This window comes from Peromyscus leucopus, chromosome 18 (assembly GCF_004664715.2).
Source record: "Peromyscus leucopus breed LL Stock chromosome 18, UCI_PerLeu_2.1, whole genome shotgun sequence".
Classification (NCBI taxonomy): Eukaryota; Metazoa; Chordata; class Mammalia; order Rodentia; family Cricetidae; genus Peromyscus; species Peromyscus leucopus.
Window position 1 is genome coordinate 21,286,911 of NC_051078.1, and position 26,648 is coordinate 21,313,558.

A 26,648-nucleotide genomic window follows, 5' to 3' on the forward strand; every position below is an offset into this window, starting at 1 on the left:
TTGTGAGAGAAAGGCAAACATACTGTTTTTAAATATTTCTGATTACTTGATTTTTTTTTCACTTGAGAATAAATAACTGTCAAAAGTCCCCAAGACTTTTTTCTCTATTTTTCTTCCAGTAAAAGTGCATCAAATTATGAAATTAAACCAACAAGGAATCCATGCTTACCATACCAACACTCTGACTCAGACTGGGCTTACATTCTGTAGGATGTTGGATAGTTTCTGTGTTGTTTCCATCATACCCCAGAAGCCCACCTTTTAGGACATTGTGGGAATGTACTAAGGAAGCACACATAAGCTTCTGTTGGATACTGCTGAGTGAATTTGCCTTCTGATTTTTTTTTTTTTACCATGCCCGTCGTACTCATTTCCAATTTCCCTCTAACTCCTGTGCTTGTGTAGTTTTGATAATAGGAACCTTACTGGACTCAATATTTGTCAGTCAAGTCTCCTCTGCATCCAAGGTAAGATGTGAATACCTTTCTCTCTGCTTAACACTGTGTGCCTGTTTCGGATATGGAAGAAGGATGCATTCTCAAATAGGACAGCCAATACATGTCACAGATGAGTATAAGTCTGAAGCAGAGGCACAATTACACTGGTCCGATGGATGCCTCTAGTTTTACAGCAAAACAGAGACCAGATGTGTCATGTAGAGTGGGCTGAGGAAACCCAGCCAAAGCCATACAGGTCTGTGTGGTGCTGGGCTTGTTAGCTTTTATTCTGATTGCCTTGGGGGGAGGGGGAAGCATGGTAGATTTTCAGTAGAACCATAATACTTTCCAACCTAGAGTCTTGAAGAATCATTTACAAAAGACTATTCAGGGCCAGGTGGTGGTGGTGCATGCATTTAATCCCAGCACTGGGAAGGCAGAGGCAGGTGATCTCTGTGGGTTTGAGGCCAGCCTGGTGTCCAAAGAGAGTTTTATGACAGCCAGAGACAACGGCCAGAGAAACCCTGTCTCAAAAAAAAAAAAAAAAAAAGGAAGGAAGGAAGGAAGGAAGGAAGGAAGGAAGGAAGGAAGGAAGGAAGGAAGGAAGGAAAAGACTATTTAGTAATTAGAGCTGGGATGGAAACAAGGAAAGAATTGGTTTTTGTGTGTTTGTGTTGAAGCAATATGTTGCAGATGTTTTCTCTGTGAATTTCTGAATATGTCATAGCCACTGGATTAGCAGAGCAGTGGGCAGCTCAGGATGGTGTTGTCACCAAATTTAGTTTTCTTGTTTTTATTAAGAATGCAGCTAAGCATCTCTCCTATGTGGCCCCATTTATAACACTGGCTTGATTTTATTTTTAGCATGGTTTATGTGCTTTTCTCATCCATGTGGTCAGCAAATGTGTTGCCTTTGGGCAAGTACATAAAAATTGGGCTAACTTCAAGGCTTCTGGAAATGTGGCAGGTAAAAAAAAAAAAACTGAAACACTAAATACACTATCTGACGTCAGAAAAAGACACATGTAGGATTCATGAATTTAGAGTGAACGTGATTGGTTCTGAAAGCTATCCTCCACAAAGCACCTGGTCTGCTATTGCATGTCTAGAAAATTATCTTGAGGGAAAATTACTCTTCAGTATTTTCTATTTGGTTTCACTTTAAGCAAAAAAATACAACACTATGAGCATTCTAAATGGTATTCCTTCCACTCAAGGCTGATTTGGAAACTTGCAAGATACCTGATACAGTGCTTTAAAATTAACTGTCACATAAATGTTGCTGACCATATTCAAATACATCATCAAATTTTCAGTTAAGGGGTTCTAAGACCCAGATATATGTGAGGCTTTGTTTTATTTAGTGCATTCTCCAAATTTTTCTGATAAACACTATTTATCCATCGCCTAATGCAAAATCAGCTGGTATTTAGGTGACAGACCAGAAAGCTTTCTTCACTTGACTTTTTTTCTTCAGGGAGAAATTGATATGATACAGTTAAAGAGCTAGGAAAGACTCAGAAACTACTTTCAGAGAAATGTGTCAGCCTGGGCATTTCTTATTGCAATAAAGAAAAACGGACACTTAAGAGGCATGCTGGACAAGGAAACCCCTCCTATTTAGGGTTAAGGTATTTGAGTTTTCATAATCTATGCATGTTATTTTGTGATAGTCTCTGGATACCTGCATTCAGCAAATAAAAAAGCATGCTAGCTGATAGGTGAAGGTTTAGAAGGAGTTTTCATTGGAGTTGAGGAGATTTCTTGTGACACATTTTCTACCTCATTACAGTTGTGTGTGCTCCTTATCTTTTCTATTAGAAAATATGTGACCAAGTGTAGAAAGGAAATCTACTGGTATTATTGAATGTATGTGTATTAACTTGTATGTGTAGTCTCCTGAAACACTAAAATGTCATTGCAATGTGTATCTCTTTTTTCAACACAAAAGTACAACTAATTCTTCTTTTAAAAAAAAAAAAACTGATCTTTTCTCAAATGGGTATGTGCCTTTTGGTCCTGTAAAGACTATATGTGCCGAAAGGCTGTACTTATATATTTAGAAACAAGTATGTATATACAAATACATATATATATTTATGTATATATATATATGTATGTATGTGTGTGTGTGTTAAAAATGAAAACAAAAGATGTTATGAATTTGAAAAAGAGCAAGGAGGAGTTGGGGGAAGATTTGGAGAGAGGAAAGTTAATGTAATTATATTATGATCTCAAAATTGAAAGAATTAAAAATTAAAAAGGGAAATGTGTATGTGGTAACAAAACATTACCAAAAAAAGAGTCAGCCATGATTAGGTTAATTTCTAAGGCCAAAGCTTTTGTTTTTCTTCCAAATCCCCCACTCTTTCCTCTCTGGAGACCATCAACAATTTCATGCCCAGTTCTATCAGAGTGCCTGGTTGAATCAGTTTTATTAAACCAATAGAAAATTAACTAAATATCTAAGGTTAATACATGCACAAGTATATACTGGATTCTTATTTCAGTGTGGATGGTGATCAAGCATTAATTCAGTTATTTTAAATTATTTATTTGCTTACTAGTGTTTGTGTGTGTGTGTGTGTGTGTGTGTGTGTGTGTGTGTGTATGTGTGTGTGTGTGTGTGTGTGTGTACAGAGGACAGTTTAATGGACTGGTTTATCTCCTTCAAATACTTGGCTTCCAAAAATCTAGCTCAGGTCATCAGACTTAACACAGCAAATAATTTTACCCACGGAGACATCTCACCAGCCCCAATTCAGAATTGTTTAACCCACAGATCATGTTTCCACAAGAATTTGGAATATTTTCTCTAAAATTATACATACAATCAAATGTGTACATTTGCATAGGCATGTTTTTGGAGAAGAAACTCTAAGGTTTTATCACATTGTCAAAAGATTGTGATTCCAAAGTGTTTAAGATTCACCCAGCAGGTGAGGAAAAATAGACATAAAACATCCCTCCAGTTGAGGACCTTGTGAGGTAAGGTATGTTCATACCATAAAGTGTCAGCATGAAAAGGATTGTGAATGGGTGTACAACATGTGAAAAAGAGGCACAGTTAGTATTCATAAGGTGCTGTGGGATGTTCTGTATGTCTTGTGGGAGCCCGTTCTTGGGTTCCTCGTGGCTTTACCCAGCAGGTCCGCATAGAGGATGATTAGGACGACGGGCCTGAGTGCAGGTGTCTGAGATGGTCTGCACTTGGCTGTGCTGGGGGATGGTCTGTATGTCAAGTTGCTCTGATTGGTCAATAAATAAAACCTGATTGGCCGTGGCTAGGCAGGAAGTATAGGCAGGACTAACAGAGAGGAGAAATAAGAGAACAGGAAGGCAGAAGGAGTCACTGCCTGCAGCAGCCACCAGGACAAGGAAGATGCAAAGTACCGGTAAGCCACCAGCAGTGTGGCAAGTTATAGATCTGTAGAAATAGATTAATTTAAGCTATAAGGACAATTAGCAAGAAGCCTGCCATGGTCATACAGTTTGTAAGGAATATAAGTCTCTGTGTTTACTTGGTTGGGTCTGAGCGGCTGTGGGACTGGCGGGTGACAAAGATCTGTCCTGACTGTGGGCAAGGCAGGAAAACTCTAGCTACAATAAGGGAAATGAAAAATTGAAGCCTCACAAGAGTTTAGAAAGGCTTTTTTTTTCTTATAAAAGTTCTGTGAGGCTTCCATCTTGTGGGAAAAAAGCATCAACAGAACCTTGAGGTTAATATTGATCAATGTTTGGGAGCATAATAAAGAGCCCATGATGAGGGCAATGCTGATCTATAAATAAATAAAAGTTATTGGACATAGAAGACTGTAATGATTTTTATAGATTGAAATACTGAATAGTAAAATAACACATTTATAGTTCAGGTATTATGATTTAGACTGTAAAACACCAATTTTGAAAATATAAATCATTATTTGCCAAATAACTTCTAATAGCAATGATCATCATAAGATATATAGTTGAGAAGGACACTAGTCCAATTACCAGAGAAAATAAGCACAGTTGTTTAATAGCAAATAATATCTCATTTATAGTTCAGGGTTTTTTTTTTTTTAAGTATAACCAGTACATTTTCTCACTGAGCTTTTCTTTTATCTGGTTTGAGGAAGCAGCGTTGAAATTTCCCACTTGATTTCTCCAGTATGGTGTCAGAACTAATGGGTTTTGAACTCGATGGCTACTCACGATGCGCTCCTCCCTCTTCATGTACTTTTCCCTTTCCTTACTGCGTGGCTTTATCCATTGCAGTGTCTTTGGGTCTCACTATCTCATCCCAGCACTGTCTCCCTCCTGTCTAAAAACCTCTGTCTGGATGTTTTCCTTTTTTTCCATCTTTCTCATTCTTCCAAATCTGGTAGCATTTCTACTACCTCTCCTTTCTCCAGATCCAGACTCTTTCCTCTAGATCCTCTAGATCAGTTGAATCTTCAATGCTTATGTGAAATGCAACCATTGGCTAGGATGTTGCCAGCATTAACCACATGCTGTCTATCTTTCGGTTGTTTGTTGTTGTGTTCAGAATCAATTACATTGATTCTTCATCTACTTATTCTCTCACCTGTATCATCATAGTGTAAGCAGGACCAAGTGTTCTTTGTTCTTAGTTTATTGATTACCTTGCTTTGTTTTGTTTTCATCAGCCAGATCATTAGGCACAAAATGGATTCTTGATATTCCTTGATTTCTTAAGACATTGGCATGGTTTTAGGGGGGAAATGCAAATAACTAATAACCACAAGTGTATGTTGCAATTTCCACTGTGCAAAGGACTTTCACATATTTCTTTCTCAATTACTAAAAGGCCATTATATATCATCATCATTTTTCTATGAAAACAGGTTTAGAGAGACTCATTATTTGGATCAAAAATCTAGATACTGGCTGATGCAAGCATTCAATGCAATAGGAGGTTCTCTGGGCTCCCCATAGATGTGATATAAGGTAGAAGTTTATGTAAAAAAGTTCTAAAAGTGCATAGTTCTTAACACCATCTAATCAAATAGAAATCTGAAACATTTGTTGAGGTTAATAGAGATACTAGCTGTTAGTGGGTTTTTAAGTACAACAGTGAAATAGTAGTTATTGAATGTTTATGTATAGCTAGAAGTCTATTTTGGGAGCTTTTCAAGTTGTAAAACTTAAGACATCTCAGAATTTGGAATATGAATGTGAGATGAAAGGAAGCCTAGAGATTTCCAAAGAGATCTTTGGAAATTTTAATTGTGCTTGGGAGGAAGGCCACAGACCACAGACCACAGCTTTGGTGACACCCATTGAGTTGTCTTTGCCCAGCATCCCCTCTTCAAAGGCTGAGTGAAAGCTACTAAAATATATCAGGCTCACCCCTACAGTGTATGTTAATCTCAAGAATGGCTTACTGTATCTGCTAAGCCAGTCCTGGGGGATGGGGTTTAAGTGCTGATAATTATTTTAAGTTACTTTTCTGTATGTGAAATGTGTTGAGGAGATACTAGAACATCTAAGATAACAATGAATAAGTTCACAGCTATGTCATATATTTAAACTTTGGCTTCTATTTATGCTATTCTTGATGTGTGTTAGCTGTGTCTCCATGCTATGAATTCAGGATCAAGGTAGTCTGCTTAGTTGCCCTTCCATATCTTGTAAGATATACCAAACTGTGAATTTAATGAGTCCTTGCTGAACTTGAACCAAGTGGTACAGGCTAAATGGAAAAAGGTTTTGCATAATTAAAAATGTGAACCTATATATTAACCTCTTTTCTTGGATTCATTGCTATGAACATACCATATTTAAATATCTTAGCTTGAAAGGACAACTTTATCAGTATTCAGATTATAGCGCATGTTGAGTTCTGGACATAATATTCTTTAAAAAAATCAGTTTGATCACCAACAGCCTAGAGATTAGCCATTGCAATTAAATGACCAAAAAATGTTTTAACCCAATCCTCAATAATATAAAATATGGAAAACATTGCTGACAGAAGTAAAGAAGAGTAAAGCAAGTGGATCTTTAGTTGAATGTGGGCCACTCACTAAGTTGGAAGTTAGTGTTGAGTATCTGTCTCAACAATAGTCACTAGCACAAGAAGGCAAGCTCTTAGCTCAGCTTCTTCTCTCCATTGCTGAACATACTCTTCAACACTGAAGCTCCCGGAGTTTTAGATTCTGACAGAGAGAAGACTTGATTCTCCTATAGGAAATAACGCTTTGTTTAATGGTCTGACATGGAATTCAATAAAATAATAAGTGCATGCAGTGAAACTGGGAAAGAAGTGGAATTTAACTTGTATCTTATGATACAAGTCTGTGTGTGACTCAGCAGCACATTCATTCACCCGGTTCTCTCAAGGAAAACCATTTAATGACTCGAAGCAGTGAGGGAAATTCATTTTGAAATTCTCATAACAGGAATCACTGACTATGATTCCTAATATGAGAAGAGTCACTTTGAAAGTGAACTCCAGGCATACTTACATCAAAGTTTTGAATTAGGAAAATAAGATATCCAATATCATTGTAATGCTGTCACCACATTAACTAAATTTTCAGATGAGTTGCTCTGCTAATGAACTGAAACATTCAGAGTGTTTGCCAGCCCTCATTATAATTCCCATCACCATAGCCAGTATGGATGCTAGGCAGGTGCAAATAAGTGAAAAAAAGTTCCTGAGAATTTATAAGCAATTTATTAACAGCAACAGTCATGATAGTGGCAACTTTGTTCCTTCTTTAAATCAATAAATCATAGTTCTAATCATAATCTACTTTTATTTTCCTTTTCATTGGCCTGGAACAGATTGGCTGAGGTGGTTAACAGATATTAAATGTGTTATTGTCTAACACTGAAAAAAGTTTTTCAGAATCTAAACCAATCAAATTTCCCAACAACATACTTTTCATCTTTTCTTTTGCTGCGTTTATATCCTAACCTACCAACTTGAACATACAAGGCATACTATGCCACTGAGGAATGCCATCATTGTAACAATCATATTTTAAAACTGAATTCTTTAGAAACCCCAAAATTAATTAATTGATTAATGTAAAATTTGAATCAACTTTAAGTGTAACTTTCAAAGCCAGTTCATCTAGGGATATTCTTTCCCATGTGTATTGAGGAATAGTCTAAGTAGAAACATTCTCTAGCTATTCATAAATTAAAAGGATGCAGACAGATCTTATGAACTCTAAGTTATTATGAGCTAGAGGCAATAATATCCTGGCTTTCATCTGAATAAAATTCTATATGAGTACTGTCAAAATTGGGAAAATGGATGTTGATGTATTACTGGAAATAGCTTCTCTTAACTAAATATACAGCCTAAAGAGACAGGTCTGTTTAAGACTGGAATTTACCTGTGTTGCATAAATAACCCATGAAATACACATCAAGATACATAGAAATAGGTTTAACATGTATTTTTAGAGACGTGTTCCTGCTTTTGCTAAGGCAAAGATAAAACATAAAGAAGGCTACCCTATCACTTTCTCCTCTGGAACTCAGCCTTTAGGGTTTCTCATGCAGGAGACTTTCCAGGAATGTAGGCAAATAAGGTTAGCAATGGTGAGTCCTTTCATAAATGAGCAGAGATAAAATACATTCCACAGTTAGCAAAGCTACTAGCTCCTCCCACTTACCTTTGCATTCATACTGCTTTTAATATTTTGTTTTACAAAAGGGTCCTCAGACCTGTGAAATATCAGGAAATCCAGCACCTGGCCCAATGTCTACCCTGCCTATATTCTGCCTTGAATTTTTTTTTAACAAACATTCAAGGTATACCCCAAAATTTTCCTCTGCCTAGCAATGTCATGTTTCCTTTGCAACAATTTGAATATGTCTACTTGGATCATGTGTCTTAGCCTTGACTTTTTTTTTTATTAAGAAAAATTTTCCATTCATTTTACACACCAAAGATCCTCCCCTCCCCTCCTCTCGCCCCCCAGCTTCCCCCTTCCATCCCACCCATTCCTCCCCACAGGAAGACAAGGCCTCCCATGGGGAGGCAAGACCAAGCCCCTCCCCCTGCCTCAAGGCTGCGGGAGGTGTCCCATTATAGGTAGTGGGCTCCAAATGCAGACAGTATCTTGTGTTGCCCAATCTGTTCTTGAATTTGCTGTGTATCCAAGAGAGACCTTGAACTCTTGACCTTCCTGCCTCTACCTCCCACTTTCTGGAATTATTGGTGTAAGCCACAATGCCTATCTCAATCTTATTACAAATTTATAATTGTGACTTTTTAATTACTGTTATCTAGCAACAAAAATCTAGTAACTTGGGCTCTCACCCTAGAATTAGGCTTGACAGTAGCTTCCTCCTAAGCCTTGTGCATTCCTTTCTATGTGGCATGGAGTTCCAAACTTTCTTCCTTTCTCTGAGCAGGAGTTCTTCACTAGCAAACGGACATCAAGATAATACTATTTGCTTCATAGACTTGTCAGAAATCAAGAAGAAGGTACCGATTAAATGCTTATCAGAGAGCAGACAATAGTAAAAATTAATTATGAGCTAGTCATTAATGTAACAGCATTTAATGCCAGACAGGGGGAAATAAATACAACATGACTCCAGTTGCATGTAGAATTGGAAGTGGAATTCCAAGGAACTGGAGAGATGGCACATATGGTATAAAGTGGTTGCTGGGTAGGCATGAGGATATGAGTTCAGATATCCAGCATCCATATTTGAGAAAGCCAGGCTTGCTGGCTAGCCAGCCTACCCTACTTGGGGAGTTCTTTTGAGGGTTGGGAGCACTGGAGAGATGTTAGTCAGAGCACAAACTTCCCATTAAAGGCTAGATTAAGTTCAAGTGATCAACTGTGTATCATGATGACTACACTTAAAAACAGTATGTTACATATTTGAAGATTAATGAGGTTTGATTTGAGTTTCATCATTAAAGACTATAACTATAGACATCCACATAACCTTGATTTAGCTATTCCACAGCATAATTGTGTATAAAAAATCATGTTCTATATCATATATATATATATATATATATATATATATATATATTTATAAAATGTTTATTTGTTAAGTAGTGTTCATGTTAATTGCATTGGTTTAAATGTTCCAAAATATATTCATATGTAATTAAACATGTTGTATACTGTGAATGTATTTAATTTTGGCAGTTAAAAAAAATAAAGTTAAAAATTAACATGTTGATTATTTTAACCAGAAATGGTAAAAAGTTCTTTCAGTTTTCCCAAAGAATACAAAAAAAACACATTAAAATCGCTATTTATTGAAATGAATTATTCATAATAAAATGGATTCTTTTGAGAAATAAGACCATTGAATACAAAATGAGAAAAGGTAATAAAAGCTTACTCATAAAACTAACTTATGACATTTAGTATTATACGATTAAATAATCAACATTAAATAAAACAACAAAAAGTCTTCAATTATAATGTTTATTTTGTTAAATGCTTAATGTAAAAAATTTGTTTTAGGAGTTACCAAAGACTTAGCATTTGCGTACCTCCTACATAATAAGCAGAATCTAGAAAGACTTGTTTGGTGCCTTGAAATACAGCATTTTACTTGAAAAATAAAATGTTGTTACAGAGCCATTCTCGTTTTAATTATTCCAATTTTTAAATACTTGTAATTCTGTAAAAAAAAAAAAAATTCTACCTTTGAGTTGTGGTTTTTTTTCTGCTGCATAGCAAAATATTGCATCCGGTGCCATAGGACACCCAAATGAATGCTTATGATGTATATAAAATACTTGAAATTGGCAGCCAATTCTAAGTCTAGTTAACACAGAGAAACATGAAAGTTACAGTAACCATCAAGATACTTTCTCTGGACATTCAGACATAAGCTGCAGTGCACATCCTCAATAACTAGATGGATTCCATCCAAACCACTAGACTGAGGCCTTCATAAAAAATATGGTAATGATATAGATGAAAGAAAATAGGTTAAAGAAGTGAAGGGCGAGAAGAAAACTCAGGCATTTAATTGTCAAGCTGGGGGAGGTTATTGGATTCTTGAGCTTTTTTTTCTCAAGTATAAAATGGGAGTTATAATACATGCTTTTAAAGGCAAATGCGACATAATGCACAGGGACCAGTTTCTTATATAGTCTATGTGGTGGTTTTAATGAGAATGTCCCCCATAGGCTCATATATTTGAATACTTAGTACCATATTCAAATTCCATTGGTGGAACTGTTTGGGAAGGATTAGGCCATGTGGCCTTATTGGAAAGGGTTTATAAACAGGGGTTGGGGGGCAGGCTTTGAGGTTTTTCAAGGCCCACATTATTCCTTTAGTTCTCCCTACCTCGCAGTCATGATGGTGTGAGTACTCAGCTACTGGTGTGCCTACCTGCCTGTTGCCATGCCTCCATGGCCCATGGACTCTAACTCCCAGAAACCATAAGCCTCAAGTTAAATGTTTTCTTTTATGACTTATCTTTAACATGATGTCTTATCGCAGCAATAGAAAAGTAACTAAGACATTTGGTTTGAACTGTGTGAATAAATGAAAGTGTTTGTTTCTAGAAAGCCAGCTCTACCTATCATAAAGTCCTGCTATTGATCTTTATTCCCAAACTATTTAGGGTAGTACTAGTACCATGCATTTACTTTTTGGGCATTTTGATGCATTTAGATTGGTATGGTTCCTTTCTGCACACTTTCATGCTTGCTTTTACTCTTCAAATAAAGAACTGGCTATTTCCACTGTTGAACCTACCAATGAATGCATGGGGTTCTCACTGACAGTATGAGAAAAACACACTGAAAACATACTTAAAAGAAAAAAAAGATATATGATAAATGACCAGGAAAATTCCTATAGATATATTAGGAAAATAGTGTAGTTACTCTTCTGTGTTGAAAAAAAAAATAAAAAATGAGGTCAATGAAGAAGAGTAACTCTATCACAAAATATTTACTTGTAACAACTCCAGTTTCATCTGAATGTTATTCTTCATAAGACATTAGATACATATCTTCTGAAACGTAAAATTGGGAGCTTAATTGGAAATAACTCAGCCATCCACCGCAAGATAAAATATTTCCCATCTGTATAGCCTCATGAAAATTCAGAATTTAAGAGTTAATGATAGTTCTATTAAGTATTTATAATATGCATATGAAAATCATTTAACTTTTACTTAAAATAATATAATATATGATACTCCTTAAGATATTAAAAATATGAAAAGGTATCTGAATTATCCATACTTTTCATTGATGAGTATGAAAAAAGGTAAGAGCAGTAATGTTTAATTTACTGTTTGGTACTTTTAAATGAATAATGAGGAAATTCAGATTCAACCTATAAAACTTCCCTCTCTTCTGCAAAATTAACAAAAATCTTCAGTTATGAAATTTATCTTTCCTCAGTCTCAGACCTTAAATCCACAAGCCCCTTCTTCCTATACACAGTAAATCCATGACAGTGTTCACAGTCCACTGAAAACAAAAATTTCAAGATCAATTCTATTTTAAACTTAATTTGTTACACATATTTCATATAAATACCCAACAAACCCTTTAAATTAATCCATAACATTATCCTGAATAAATTAATGTGTGATATATAGAAGCCTTTGCACTTTTGAAATATATATATATATATATATATACATATATATATATATTTCACTTGAATAATATTCAGGCTTATTTGTCTCTAACATATGTCAAATACCAGTATAATATTAATGATGTTTTGGAGCTGAAAAGAAAGATGATGTTTCTTTCTCTTCAGTTCAGAAGTACTGAGTTAAGACTATACTTAGTCGGAATGGGAGTCCTTTGAGTAATTTCATTCGTTATTGTTCTGGTTGCTGTGATAAAATACTTTGACAGAGGACAACATCAGGGAGAAGGAGTTTATTTTAGACCACAGCTCAAGGTTTCAGCCTGTTGTAGTGGGCAAGTACCGAAGAAGGATTTTAAGGCAAATGATCATATTGCATCCACAAGCAGGAAGAAGAGAATAATAATTGCTCTTGCTCAGCTTGCTTCCTCCCTTTTATGTTGTCCAACATCCAAGCCTATGAGAGAACTGTCTGTAATCAGAGTGAGTCTTCTCACTTCAGTGCATCCAACCAAGAAAATCCTTCACAGGCATGCCAAGAGGCTAACCTGAACCAGATAATCCTTCACAGATCTACACAGAAGTTTGTCTCATGGTTGAACCTAGATCTTGCTAATAGGACAGTGTTAACCATCACAGGCATGTTTAGTTTTGCTTTGTTTCTTTTGTATTGTTTGTGTACAGGGTTTGGATGCAATACAAATCAGGAAATGGATATCTTCATTGCCTCATGAAACTCTGCAAGCCTGATAAATGGCCATCTATGATTTTTGTGTAGATACACAGGCATGGTTTATCCTGATCCCTTAAAAGGAGCCTGATGATAACTGAACACCTATTCAAGTGCCATCCCAAACACTGATAATCTCAGTTACACTCCAGACAATCTATATAGTTTATTAAGCACCACAGGCATCCTCTGTTTTAGGACACTACATATATCAACTCCAGCTCTTGCAAAATTATCACTAACCTGTTAATAAGTAAAGATAAGTTTCAAATTAGAAATTTGGGAGCATTCCCTTTCCACCTGGAAATACTATGTTGCCTAGGGGATGTAGATCCAAGGCTTTGATGTCCTCTTATGTTGTATTGTACAGAGCATGTAAACACAAGCCTTTTTCCTGGGCAGACCTGAAATTACCAAGGTAGAAAAGGAACCCAGAACAAAGGCCACTCCGAGGCTGTTCCAAACTCCTGCTTAGTTGGTCTTCCTTATTTCCTCCTTGAGAAGATGGACCTTGCAAACTGAAAAGCCTTGCATTACCAACCAGCTTCCCCAAGGCATTCATGAATGCTTGGATGTCAATGAATGTGGCTTATAAATCCTTCCCCTGTGTGGCGAAGTGTCCCTGGACTTTTGCCCTCCTACTGCAGTGCTGAGTTGGTTATTTGATCTGGCTTCATCTTTCTTGCCTGTGAAATTGAAATAAGCCATGGACTACTTCATAGCCTTGTTTTGAGATTAGAAGTGCCTTAATAAGCACCAGGATTCTTGGACAAAGACCTAACAAAAACATTGTTAATGCTTTTGTTATCATTTCACCTTCAGGGAATTCCTGTAGCAAGCTAAAATGGTTCAATTTGAAGAAAGGAAAAATGATAGTTAAAAAAAAAAAAAAAGGTTGTTTCCTGAATGTTTACCTTCTATTTAGTTTTTTTATCATTGTGTCAAAGATGGACAAACAAACATAATCTCCATTCTGAAAACTTCCTCAGCTCTCTGATCTTTCCAGAGTCACAGAAAGTAGGATCTGAATGGCTTTAATCCAGTTTGTCTTAGTAATAGACCCACAGTCCATCAAGAAACAAATGCCATTCTATGGCTCTAGTTAAACAGAATGCATGATTGTTTTTTCCCTCAGGACCACATTGCAACCTCAGCCGACAGTGGCAGCCAGCCAGAGGGCTCTGCCTGCCAGCTGGCTCGCTGCTGTTCTCTGGGTTTTGGAGAACAGGAGCACAGATATTTTTGATCCTGCAGGCGAATTCAAGCATGATTTACAAAGAAAAAGCAAACCTTTGACAGTGATTTCACATGGAAGGAAAATAGGATTTTAACATCACAGAGTCCCCAAATTCCTTAGTCTCTGACCCTTCCAAAAGGACCTGTGGCAACTGTCAGTTAACCTGGACATTGAAAACACATCACTTTTTCCAAGAGTTGATTCCTAGTCTGTGAAAGGAATACAATGACATAACTTTTAATACTGTAATATTTTGTTCACTCTGCTCTAATTCATCTGTTCAGTCCATTTCCATGAGGGACTACAATGTTGCATTCATTCATTATTAATGACATGACTTGCCCAATTCTTCTGTAATAGTGTTTCTTATAATTACCAGCAGGAGAAACTCTTGTTTACTGTATAGAATCACTTTCAAGTAGGATACAAGATTGAAAGTTATCCTTGAACTCTCTTAACAGTAGAGATTACTGGTAAGTTTCTTCTGAGTGGCTCTCTTGTAGGGGACTCAACCTTGTCCTTAAAGTATACTGTTGAAGCTAGAATAGTCCCTGGTGCAGATTAAGAAACATCCAAGGCAGTATATAATTTGGTGAGTAAATATGAAAATCTAAGCAATATAGAATGTCAGACAAATCTCAAGGAATAAAAAACTACAAACACTGGGCAAAAATGTTTTTTTTTTTCAGAAATCTCTGTGATTTTTTTATAAATAATTTCATTTTTTAAATTGATATTAGGTGCAATCAGAATTTAAATATTGAAGGCAGATGCCATCTACTTCAACTGCAAGTTTTTAAACTGTAGCATGACATATTAGTATTTCCTCCTTAGGTGATGATGATGATGATGTGGGGGTGAAGTTGGGGGGTATCTTATTCAAGAAGTTTTTGTCTTTGAAACTTAATGTCTATGTTAAAAACAGGGGTTTTTTTTTTTGCTTAATGTACAAGATTTATATAGTTGGTATTTCTGAGTTTGCTTTTACAGCATTGTGAAAATATTCCATCAGATATATTTAGTGCGTTTTATATTTTTAATATTATTTAAGGGAAACTACAGAATTATTTTTTATTTCATTTTATTTTAATTTATTTGGTCCTGCAGACCAAATCTAGGGGTTTTTTTTTGTATTTGCTAAGCACCCTACCATTAAGCTACACCATTAAATCCTCCAAAATAATCTTACCAGTGAATTATTTTGTAAGTAAAGTGGGTTATTTTCCAATTATGAAGGCCCCTTGTAGAGAATTAATTATTTTTTTTCTAAAATTGAATATATCTTCTAGTTTTTTAAATGTAAGGTAATTTTTGAAACACAAGCTAAGAAAATTATATGAGAAGGCAGTTTCCTTATCTAGATTAAAAATATCATTATCTTCCAGTATCAAAAGCAAGACAAAATAAAAGTTTTATGAAACATATTAGCCAAGTAAGTAGTTATTGAAAGTTGCTAGTAGGTAAATGTGAATAGATGACTAAGGAGGCTGTAGTTGAAATAGCTGTGATTCCATAGTTTCCTGGAAAGATTCCAGTGTTGATAGCATTAAATCACTAAAAATATGTTTGTTTATGTAATTTTTCTTTTTTATCTCACAAATATTTTACTTGATTGTATTGTTCTCTTCTGTCACTAAGACTGTATTTATCAGCAAGCTATATAATACACCTATTCTCTTGGAACTTATTTTCAGGAGAAGACAGATATTAATACCTATGAAGACATAGTGAAATTAAGCAGATTAACCCGTGAGAAGGACGGAAAGATTGGAGAATGACAGTGGGGAATAGAAATTTAGATTAGAGTCAAGAGAATCATCGTTGTAGAAACACAGCAATTGGAAGATCTCAGGTACTGTTCTCTCAATGAAGTGAGCTATAGAGGTCCCAAAAGAGACATGTTCTTGGTGTTTCTGTGGAGAGGGAAAGAAAGCAGGTTTGACTAGAACAGTGGCATTGAATGAATGGGTAGAGAAGAGACTTGTGTGCATGCTGCATTTCATTCTCTAGTTCTTATAGGCCAAAGAAAGGCACACCGAATACCAAGAGCAGTAGAGAATTGCAAATCACCTTGTGGCAGGATCTTACTTACATTTTAAAAAATCTAACTATGTAAAAATGAATTGTTCTATAGTACTTACAGTAATGTGAATTTGGGTCTTTGTTGCTGATGCATTCCTGTTTCTTAATTTAAATGCTCAACACTGTCAACTATGCATACAATTTTAATGGGTTTCACGAGAACACTAGCAAGCAATTAAAATCACTTGACATAATATTTTCCTTTTCATCCTATTTCATGAATGCATCTTTACGTTCTTTTATGAGATATTTCTATTGAACAATACCCATCCTTTTTATCTCACTGTTTTCTTTTTTACACAAAACTACACATAATATTTTAAAGGTATGTGTATCAGTTTCTCTATCTAATTGGATTGATACTAATCCATTACTTCTAGAAAGAACATTCATGAACACTGTCTTTTAGATGCAAGCACCCATTGTGTCATGAATGTTTTTATGAAGATAAAAATTAACTGTTTTCTAGAAACATTAATTTTAAGTTGCGTGTGGAGCTCTTAGGAGGAATTTTGCCTAAATGAGAGCATCCATCTAAGATTGATGAAGAGTACTGTTGGTTACTCAGTCTGAGATTTTATTTTGGTGTGGTATTTTTCCTTTTCTTCATTTTCCAGACATGAATATCTGCCAAGTGAACACTATATTTAAACCCCTGAGAAGTTCAAAAGAGATTGGAGACAGCAAAGGGAGTTCTTTTATATTTCAATATCCTCTGTAATTAACATTTCTGTCTCGGTATTAAGAAAACTAAGCTTTGCCTGCTTTTGATTTTCATTTTAGTGGTTGAGGCCATTATTATTTGTGTGAAAGGACAATCTAGCTGTTAATAGTAACACAAGTGTAAATTGGAGAGTAATTGGAAGAGATAATTTGTTGTTATGAAAACATGTCCAAATATTTGTTCATGTAGTTGTCAACAAAATGGTGAGTGTAAGACCAAGCAATATTCCCCCACAAACACCAACTGTGTTGTTGAAGGTCTGCCTTCTACTAGCCATGTGATCAAAATATATCACATGTCATTTAAAATGGAGTATACTCTTAGTAAAAGAAATATGGGTGTGTCTGCCTAAGCACTTTCTTCTTAAGAGAGCATCCAAATACTTTGCTGGATCTCTATTAACTATGACCATATATGATGCTTAAATTTTAATATTGGGTGTATGATAATAGCTACTGATTCTAAAAATGAAAATACATATGTTTAGACAGACTGTTAAAGTTTCTATTAAAGGCAAGCTCAATAAATGAAATGCATTTCAGGGTACCTCTATATATGCTGTAGCAGGAAAATAGTATGTAGGAATTTATATAGCCATCTTCTAGAGTATGTGCTTTATAAAGACCATTGGTTCTCAACATGTGGGTCATGATCCCTTTGAGTCACTTATCAGATATCCTGCATATCATATATATTTTTTTTTTTTTGGTCAGGGCTGAGGATCGAACCCAGGGCCTTGTGCTTGCTAGGCAAGCGCTCTACCACTGAGCTAAATCTCCAACCCCCTGCATATCATATTTTTACATTGCAATTCATGAGAGTAGCAAAATTACAGTTATAAAGTGGCAACTATATATTGTTTTGGTTGGGGGTCACCACCTCATGAGAAACTGTATTAAAGGTTGTAGCATGAGGAAGGCTGAGAACTACTGTTATAAATAATAAAGTAAGGCTTCAGCTATATCTTGGTGTAGAACACTTAGCTAGCATAAGCTAGGTCCTAGGTTTGATCCCCAATATTGCAAAAAATTAGCAGGTAATATAAATTTGTAGAGTGATTAAATTATAGAACAGTAAAAATAATTTATCATTCATAATAGCTCTTACTGAATAATATCTTTTAACACATCAAAATTATTGTGTTTTTCCTAAGATTTTTGTTTTTTGTTTTTGTTTTTTTTTTTTTTTATAAAGTGGAAGACCATCAGTGGTACAGAGCATCCCAATCACAGTTTCGCCTACTTCCACAGCTTCCCAGTCCCCGCCCACCTCTGCTCTCCTCCAGATCCACTCCTCCTCCTTTTCCCTTCAGGAAAGAGCAGGCCTCCCAGGGATACCAACCAAACAGGGCATAATGAAATAACAATAAGACTAGGCACAAACCCTCTTACAAAGGCTGGGCTAGGTAACCCAGTAGAAGGAACTGGGTCCCAAGAGCGTCAAAAGAGTCAGAGACACCTCCACTCCCACTGTTAGGATTCCCACGAAAACACCAACCTAACAAGGACAACATAGATGCAGGGGACCTACCTCAGACCCATGGCGACTCTGTAGTTGCCACTTCTGTGTCTGTGAGCCCATATGAGCCCTGCTTAACCGATTCTGTGGGCCACGCTCTCCTGATGTCCTTGACCCCTCTGGCTCCTGTAATTCTTCTGCCACCTTTTTGACAGGGTTCCCCAAGCTCCAAGAGGAGGGACCCAATGGAGATCTCCAACTTGGGTGCTCTCTCTCTGTCTAATGTGTAGCTATGAGTCTCTGCATTTGCACCCATCAGCAGGTAGAGGAGGAAGCCTCTTGGAATAGAGAATCTTAACTGAGAAAAATGCCAATGTAGAATAGGCCTGTAGCCAAGTCTGTGAGGTATTGTTTTGACTTGTGATTGATACCTACTGTGGTCAATGCCACCCCTGGGCGGGTGACTCTGAGAGCTATAAGGCAGGCTTAGGAAGCTACGAGGAGCAAGCTGGTAAGTAGGGTGCTTTCATGGCCTCGGCTTTAATTCCGCCTCTGGCTTCCTGCCCTGGCTTCCTCCCCATTTTAGCCTCTATGATGGACTGTGATCTGGAAAAGAGAAAATAAACCCTTTCCTCTACAAGTTCCTTTGGTCATGGTGTGTTATCACAGCCATAGGAACCCGATTAAAGCATGATGTAGAAAGAGGCCTGACCTCTGCACCCCAGCAGTCAGCATTATTTTTCTCTAACATTGCCCAGAGATGAAATTCACCAATTCTAGAATTCATCATGACATGCAAACCAGCATCAAACACAGTGAAACTTTCATTGTTTAGAAACTCTTTAAAAATAAAAGGCTTCAGGATATTTTCTTTGACATAGGGAGGCAAAATACCAATATTCCCCACTAATAAGAAACCGTCTGTATTTAGTCTTGTTTTATGTATAATGTCACATGAGCTGTACTCTTCAAAACATAAAAATATACAAAAGCATATACTTTGTGTCCTAATAATGTGCACAATCTGACTCCCACATCAGATTTTAATTATTAGTTTTATTACTTGGTGGTGTTATTAACTTTACTTAATAAAACTGTTTTTAGAAATAATTTCTTAGAAAATTCCAATATTTAAATAGAATTAATTTGTTTTATTTTTAAAGACATTTTTATTTCTAAACCTTTAATAGTTTTTAACATAATTTTTTAGTTTTTGAGTCACGGTGTTCATGATAGTTTTGAATCACAGAACTGGAAAAGCAGAAGATTAATTGAACAATCCACCAAGTAAGAATCTCTTGCAACTCTAGCATATTGTTTCTCAGATCTTGTTTGAACAATTGAAAATCTTTCTTTTGTATGCTAATCAAAAATTAATTTAAGAGGCACATTACTATGCAATTAAAACTATGTAAATAGCTGATTGAGGTGGTCACACTATAATCCCAGTACTTGAGGGGCTGAATGAAGAGGATCACAGTTTTGAGGCTGACTTGAACTACTTAATAAAACCTTTCTCAAAAAGTAATATTGTAACATATTGCCCATACATTAAACTTTAATATGGAGCAAAAACATTTTAATTGTACGTGAAGTAGCATCAAAGAAGTATTCTTCATTGCCCCTAACTCATGGGATGCTCAAATAAAAAAAAATATTGCCTAATAAGTGCATGGTTATTTAACTTTTGACAAATAGCCATAAATATCAGCCCAGTTTTGAATGTTATGTATTAAAGACTTGCCAGTAATAGAACAGAAAAAGCTGTCTGTTTTCCTGGAACTTGTCTGTTAAAATTTTGGGGAACACTTTTATATGAAAGCATCAGATATTCAACACATAAGGTAGCAAGCTAATATGGAGAAAAGAATAAAGAAAAAGATCTGTGGTCAGTGTCAGAATGAGTAATCTATGGGGCCACCATTAATTGAGGAAGTTTGAGAGGTTTGAGAGGTAAGCTGGAAGTCCTTAGCTCCTGTGAGATGGGAAGATACATTCTGCCTCTTGAAATAGGTCGTGATCAGACTGGAAGCATCCTGGCAGAGGACATGAGAAGATTCCTTCCCAGAAAAGGCAATGTTCTAGGCTCTGTCTTTATTCTGCCAAGTGCACAGTATTCCTAGATCATATTGATGACTCTGTCATTTCACTTCAACTTCTCATCACTAAAACATTGACTTTGGAGCATGTCACACTGTAATGAAGATTTTACAACTACACATGAAAAGCTTCACTTCTAGTACCTTCATATCCTACTACTGGTAGTATATTTTACTGTAATTATTTAAAGATAAGTTTCTGATTTTGGTTAATTTAAATATGCAATCATGGCAAAATGTGCTTACAAAGGGAAATCACCACTGAGGGCTGTCACTGGTTCTGGTTCCTGGAGTGGTTGTTCTATACAACCTACTTCCTAAAATCAGTGCGACAGCCCTATGGGCTACATGTCACAAACCCGTTTACAGTAAGACCATAAAAGATACAGGCAAGCTCCACAGACAGCTGACCCCAAAGTCATTATTCTCTGTGTAAAAATGTGCTGTGTACTCAAACCACACAGTAAAATAGATTCACATCTCTCAATGATATTGTTACATTTTTACACACAACAGGGAAGAATTGACAACATTATAGAAAAATGCATCAAACCGTGTGATGCTGCGAAGTGAATGAATGTATTAGTTCATTAGAGTGTCCTAGAGTGTCCTGTTCTCTGATGAAGGACCCAGTGAGAGAGTTTGTTGAGCAATGATGGAGTTGGATGTGGCTGCTGAGGGATTTATGTCCTCAAGGCAGTCCTTTTTGCCAGAAGTTCCATAGTTATTAGAGCATTAAATGCTAAATTCTGCTTTTATGTACTGATGGAAGTCTCAAAAGAGGAGCTGTCTGAAGCCAAACTATAAAATGCCATATGTGGTTAGGTCAAACGCTCTAATCTGCTTCTCAGTTATTACTGTCACGAAGCTACTTTTTATTTTGTCAAGCGAAATGAAAATGTGAGGTTGCCTGGGTCTTGACAACCAGAAAAACATCATCAAACCACGCTTTCCTGAACTTAACAGAAGCAAAAGCATTAGGAGCCTTGCTTATACAAAACACCGATCCCATTCTTAGCTCCATGCTTTGAAGGGATGGCTTATTTTAATTACCTCTCAGGTATAGAGGGAGAAGCACTTTTCTCCAAACAGCTTCTAGAGTCTGAAATCACAACTTGCTTACCCAGCAGCCCGGCTGCTGCCTGGGAATATATGCAAATTGTGTTTCCTGCAAAAAGGTCAAAATAATTAACGGGATTGGTTAGTAAGAAAAACTTTCACATTTCACAATAGTCTTATTTTTGAAATTCTGCTTCTCTTATCACCCTGTTTACATGCAAGAAGACACACATACCTTTGTATAAGCAATTGTCATACAGTTATATGTGTACCTGAATTTATTTTGTCTCTGGAAAAACACAGAAACGCAAGGAAAAGAATTTGTCAAGGATTTTCTAGGTTTCAAAACTAACCTTTATTGGGTAGAAGTTGAGTCAGGAGGGAATCACTTTATCTCCATTAAGCTCTGTTTCCTCTTATCTATAATCTTCAAATTTTCTTTTCAGTCAACTAATATGCATGGGATGTCTATCTTTATACACAGCAGATCTTTCTTATTCCACGGTTTTAGTGAAATGATCATCATAAACTTGCAGAATTTGAAGCTAGATGTGTTTTATTTGAGGACTAGTTATGATATTCCCATATATAATATCACTTTAAGGGTATGTGGTACAACCTCAAAAAGCAGGCAATCAGCCCCTGCCAGTATTGGTAATCTAATACCTCTATGACTTAAAATAGAGCAGAATTCTAAGGTCCCTTCTTAGATGAGAATTTGTACCAATAATACTATTCTACAGATCTGAACTGAAAGGCCAAGATTTTCCCCTAATCACTAAGACACAATTTGCCACATTCCATTCGGTATTGATAATATTTCCAATTTATCTTATAATATAAACCTGTTTTATAAACAAAACAGGCTCAACAAAATCATAGCTGTTACAACTGCAAAGAAAACAGGAGCTGGTGAAAGGGAGAGTCTGTTGTTTTCATCCTAATCTGAAATCACTTCAGGAGCCGGGGCGGCGGTGGCACACACCTTTAATCCCAGCACTGGGGAGGCAGAGCCAGGAGAATCTCTGTGAGTTCAAGGCCAGCCTAGTCTACAGAGTAGGATCCAGGACAGGCACCAAAACTACACAGAGAAAAACCTTGTCTCAGAAAACCAAAAGAGAAAAAAAAGAGAGAGAAAAGAAAAGAAATCACTTCAGTAGGCAATTGAAGTTTTCTGTTATTTCTACTAAGTCAATTTTGTTTCTGTACTTGGGGATTGAACATTTCTGGATAACCATCTTTATTGCACACATCCATAAGGAACCCGTTTAAAATCAGATCACAATTTACTTATGTAAAATTGAGGGCTTTTGATCCAGCAAAAATTTATAATCCCTACAGGACAGGAGGACTTTTGAATTACAGGTTATTTCTATTTCTTATTGAACCAACATTAAACCAGTACATTACAATTCTATTTTTTTCCATACCCCATAAGCACTCCATGCTCTCATTCCCATTTCCATTAACCTCTTGTAACTATGATTATCTTATATATGTGTGTGATTAGTTTAATGACTTTCTGAGATTAGATTTTCCCTTCATTTCTTATCAGACATTTTTCGAGGCATCATTTAGGGTGAGTTATTTTTCTTTATCTCTTTGTTTCTTTTTTAAATGCATACCATTTTATAATTATGAATTTATAGAATATATACATTTCCATTTTCAGGTGATACACACACACACACACACACACACACACACACACACACACACACAAAGCTTTACAAAACTGAAAATAATGTATTTGTGAAGCAGAACTTGACAAGAATTCTCAATTCCAGGAGCCACACTCCAGTGATTTGTTTCATTTTTTCGATGTATGTGGGAGGCAGTGAGGGGGAGAGGGTAGTATAATATCAGCACTAGAGACATCGTTTCATTGTATAAGTGACTTGTTTGAAACTCACCATATAAATCAAGCTGGCCTCGAACTCATGGATGGTTCTCCTGCCTCAACTGAGATTACAGCTGTGTACCGTTGCACCCAGCTCCAACGTCTTTCTTATGCTCAAGAAAGCTGTCAAATTCCAAATGTAGCCTATCCAATAACAAGTTAACAGATTACTAATTTGAGAAGGACTTTGTACCATAAGATGCACTAATGCTTATATGTGCTGTATATATGAAATGTATAAACACAGAATTATAAATACAAATAACCATAATAAGGAAATGCTTTTTCAAGTGAACGATAGTGGTAGGGCACTCAGAGCCATGTTTTGAACATTGAGGATGCAAAGCAGTCATACAAAATCTCCTTCATGAAGGCTTCAGGAACTAAAGGGACAATGAACCACTTAATTTTAGCTCCCAAGTAAAATATTTTCTTCTCTTCCAATTTCTGTCTATTATGAATAGAGCAAAAATGAGAAAGGCTGAGCAAGTTTCGCAGTGGTAGGATGAAGCATTCTTTGAGTATGTGCCCAAGAATGGTAGAGCCAGATATTTAGATAGTTTGATTCCTATCTTCTGAAGGAACCACCAAACTGATTTCCATAGTGGTTGTAGAAGTTTGAAGTTCCCCCAGCAATGTGTTTCCATTACTTTACATCCTCACTGGCATGAACTGTCATTTGTTTTATTGATTTTAGCCATTCCGATGGTTGTAAGATGAAATCTCAAAGTAGTTTTGATTGACATTTCTCTGATGGTAAAGGACGATGAACAGCTCTGTGTTTCTCAGTCATTTGAGTTTCCTCTTTTGAGAATTCTCTGTTTAGATGCATATCCCATTTTTTAATTGGGATATTTTTTTCTTGATATCAAGTTTCCTAAGTTTTGTTATTGGATATTAGTTCTCTGTCAGATGTATAGTTGATTAAAAAAAAAAAAACAACTTTCCAATTCTGTACATTGTTGCATTCCCAGAATGACAGTAACCTTTGCTGTGCAGCTTTTCAGTTTCATGAGGTCTCATTTATTAATTGTCGATTTTCATGCCTGTGCTAATGGTGTTCTGTTTAGAAAGGATTTCCCATGCCAATGAGTTTGAAGCTATTTCCCAGTTTCTTTTCTATCAGGTTCAATGCATCTGGTTTTATGTTGAGGTCTTTGATCCATTTGGAGTTGGCCTATTAGCAAGAATGGGACATCAGAGTCTTCTACTATCAGTATGTAAAGGTCAATGTGTGATTTAAGCTGTAGAACTGTTTCTTTTATGAATTTGGTTGTCCTTGGTTTTGGTACACAGATGTTAAGAATTGCACTATCCTCCTGGTGGATTTTTTTCTTTGATGAGGGTGTAGTGTACTTCTCTATCTCTTCCAATTTGTTTTTGTTTGAAGTCTATTTTGTGACATATATAATAGCTACGCCAGCTCACTTCTTAGGTCTCTTTTCTTGGAGTATCTTTTTCCATTCTTTTACCCTGAGGAAATGTGTACCTTTGGTGTTGAGGTACATTTTTTGGATGAAGCAGAAGCATAGATCCTGTTTTTTGGATCAATTCTATTAGTCTGCATCTTTTTGTTGGGGAAAATTTCAACCACTGATGTTGAGAAATATCAATGAGCAGTATTTGTTGTTATTTCCTTGTTGTGGTGGTGGTAGTAATGGGGTGTGTGTGTGTGTGTGTGTGTGTGTGTGTGAGAGAGAGAGAGAGAGAGAGAGAGAGAGAGAGAGAGAGAGAGAGAGAGAGAGAGAGAAAGAGACCTTCTTTGATTTGTTGGTCTGGTTATTTATTCCTTGTATTTTCTTGTGTGTTATTAACCTCTTTAGGCTGGAGTTTTGTTTTTAGCACCTCCTGTAGGACTGAATTTGAGATAGATATTGCTTAAATTTGATTTTATCATGGAATGTCTTATTTTCTTCATCTATTGAGAAAGTTTTGCTGGGTATGGTAATCTGGTTTGGCATCTGTGGTCTCTAGAGTCTGTTTGGCCTCTATTAAATAGCAACAGATGACTCTGTCCAGAAAAGCATGTAGGCTAACTGCATATCTTCACTTCTCCCTCAGCTCCCCTGAAATCAGTCCCCCAGTCTTATTGCAGGCTCTGTAGAAGACCACTCCCCATCATTTTTTCCAGTGAGTCACACAGATCTTCCCTTCCAAACTTCATTTCCATGGCTCAATGTTTTATCCCAGCCCCTAACTCCAACAGGCATTTCCTGGGAACAGGAAGACCACTCCAGAGAGAGAGAGAGACAGAGAGACAGAGAGAGACAGAGACAGAGAGACAGAGAGAGAGAGAGAGAACATAACTGCAGATCCTCACCTCTCCTTCTTCCCCTCAAAATCCAATCCCCTAGTCTTATCACCAGATCTGTAGCAGACCTTCCACTGTGGCCTCTACTTTCTGCCCTATTCCTAGGGGACTAAGAAGATCCTGGTGGAACACTTTGCTTGCCTCCACCTGTGGACCTCAGCCCTGCTTCCTGGCCTACCCTCATTCTTAAGTGTCAGCTCCCAAAACCTGGAAACAGATTTTTACTTGGAGCCCAAGTGGACACATCTATCAGGATTCAAGAAGAATTTCCTACCAGGCAACACACAGTGGCCGCACTCTCTTAAGAATTAGAAAGAGCAGTAGAAACAAAGGAACAAAACATCTACCCAACAAAGACATCAGCAGCTAGAATTACATTATTCACAAACCCAGTGTTAAAACATAGTCAAAAACAGTAAGAACAAAGTGTCATGATTATTGTAGCATAGCTGAAGAACAAGAAAAAAGACCTTAAGGCCAGGTAATTGTGGATCATGCCTTAAATCTCAGCACTTGGGAGACAAAGGCAGGCGGTCACTCAATCTGTGAGTTTGAGGCCAGCCAAGTCTACAGAGTGAGTTCCAGGATGGCCAAAGATACACAGAGAAACCCTGTCTCTAAAAACCCACAAGAGAAAAAAGAAAAGAAAAAAAGGTAAAAGAAAGAAAGAGTTTAAAAGAGCTTTATGAATATGATAGAGGTCTTAAAAGAGAAAATGAACAAATCCCTAAAGAAATCTATGAAAATACAAACGGTGAAAGTGAATGAATAAAACAGTTCAAGACCTGAAAGTGGAAATAGAATCATTAAAATCCAAATTGAGGGAAATCTGGAAATGAAAAAATTTAAGAACTCAAACAGAAACCGTAAAAGCAAGCCTCACTAACATAATACAAGAAATGGAAGAGAAAAATCTCAGGTATTGGGAACATGATAGAAGAAATGGATACCTCTGTCAAAGAAAATGTTAAACCTAAAAAAATCCTGGTTCAGAACATCTAGGAAATCTGGGACAACGTGAGAAGACCAAATCTAAGAATAATAGGA

General features: G+C 36.4%; 1 protein-coding gene and 1 non-coding gene across 3 annotated transcripts in view; one reads left to right on the forward strand and one right to left on the reverse strand.

Moving 5' to 3' along the window:
- Syt1 (synaptotagmin 1) overlaps positions 1-26,648 on the forward strand; it is a 505,793-nt gene that overhangs the window by 15,383 nt on the left and 463,762 nt on the right. The gene's annotated exons all lie outside the window — the stretch shown is intronic.
- Trnaa-agc lies at positions 17,481-17,557 on the reverse strand. Its single transcript has one exon. It is a non-coding gene; the product is annotated as a tRNA-Ala (tRNA).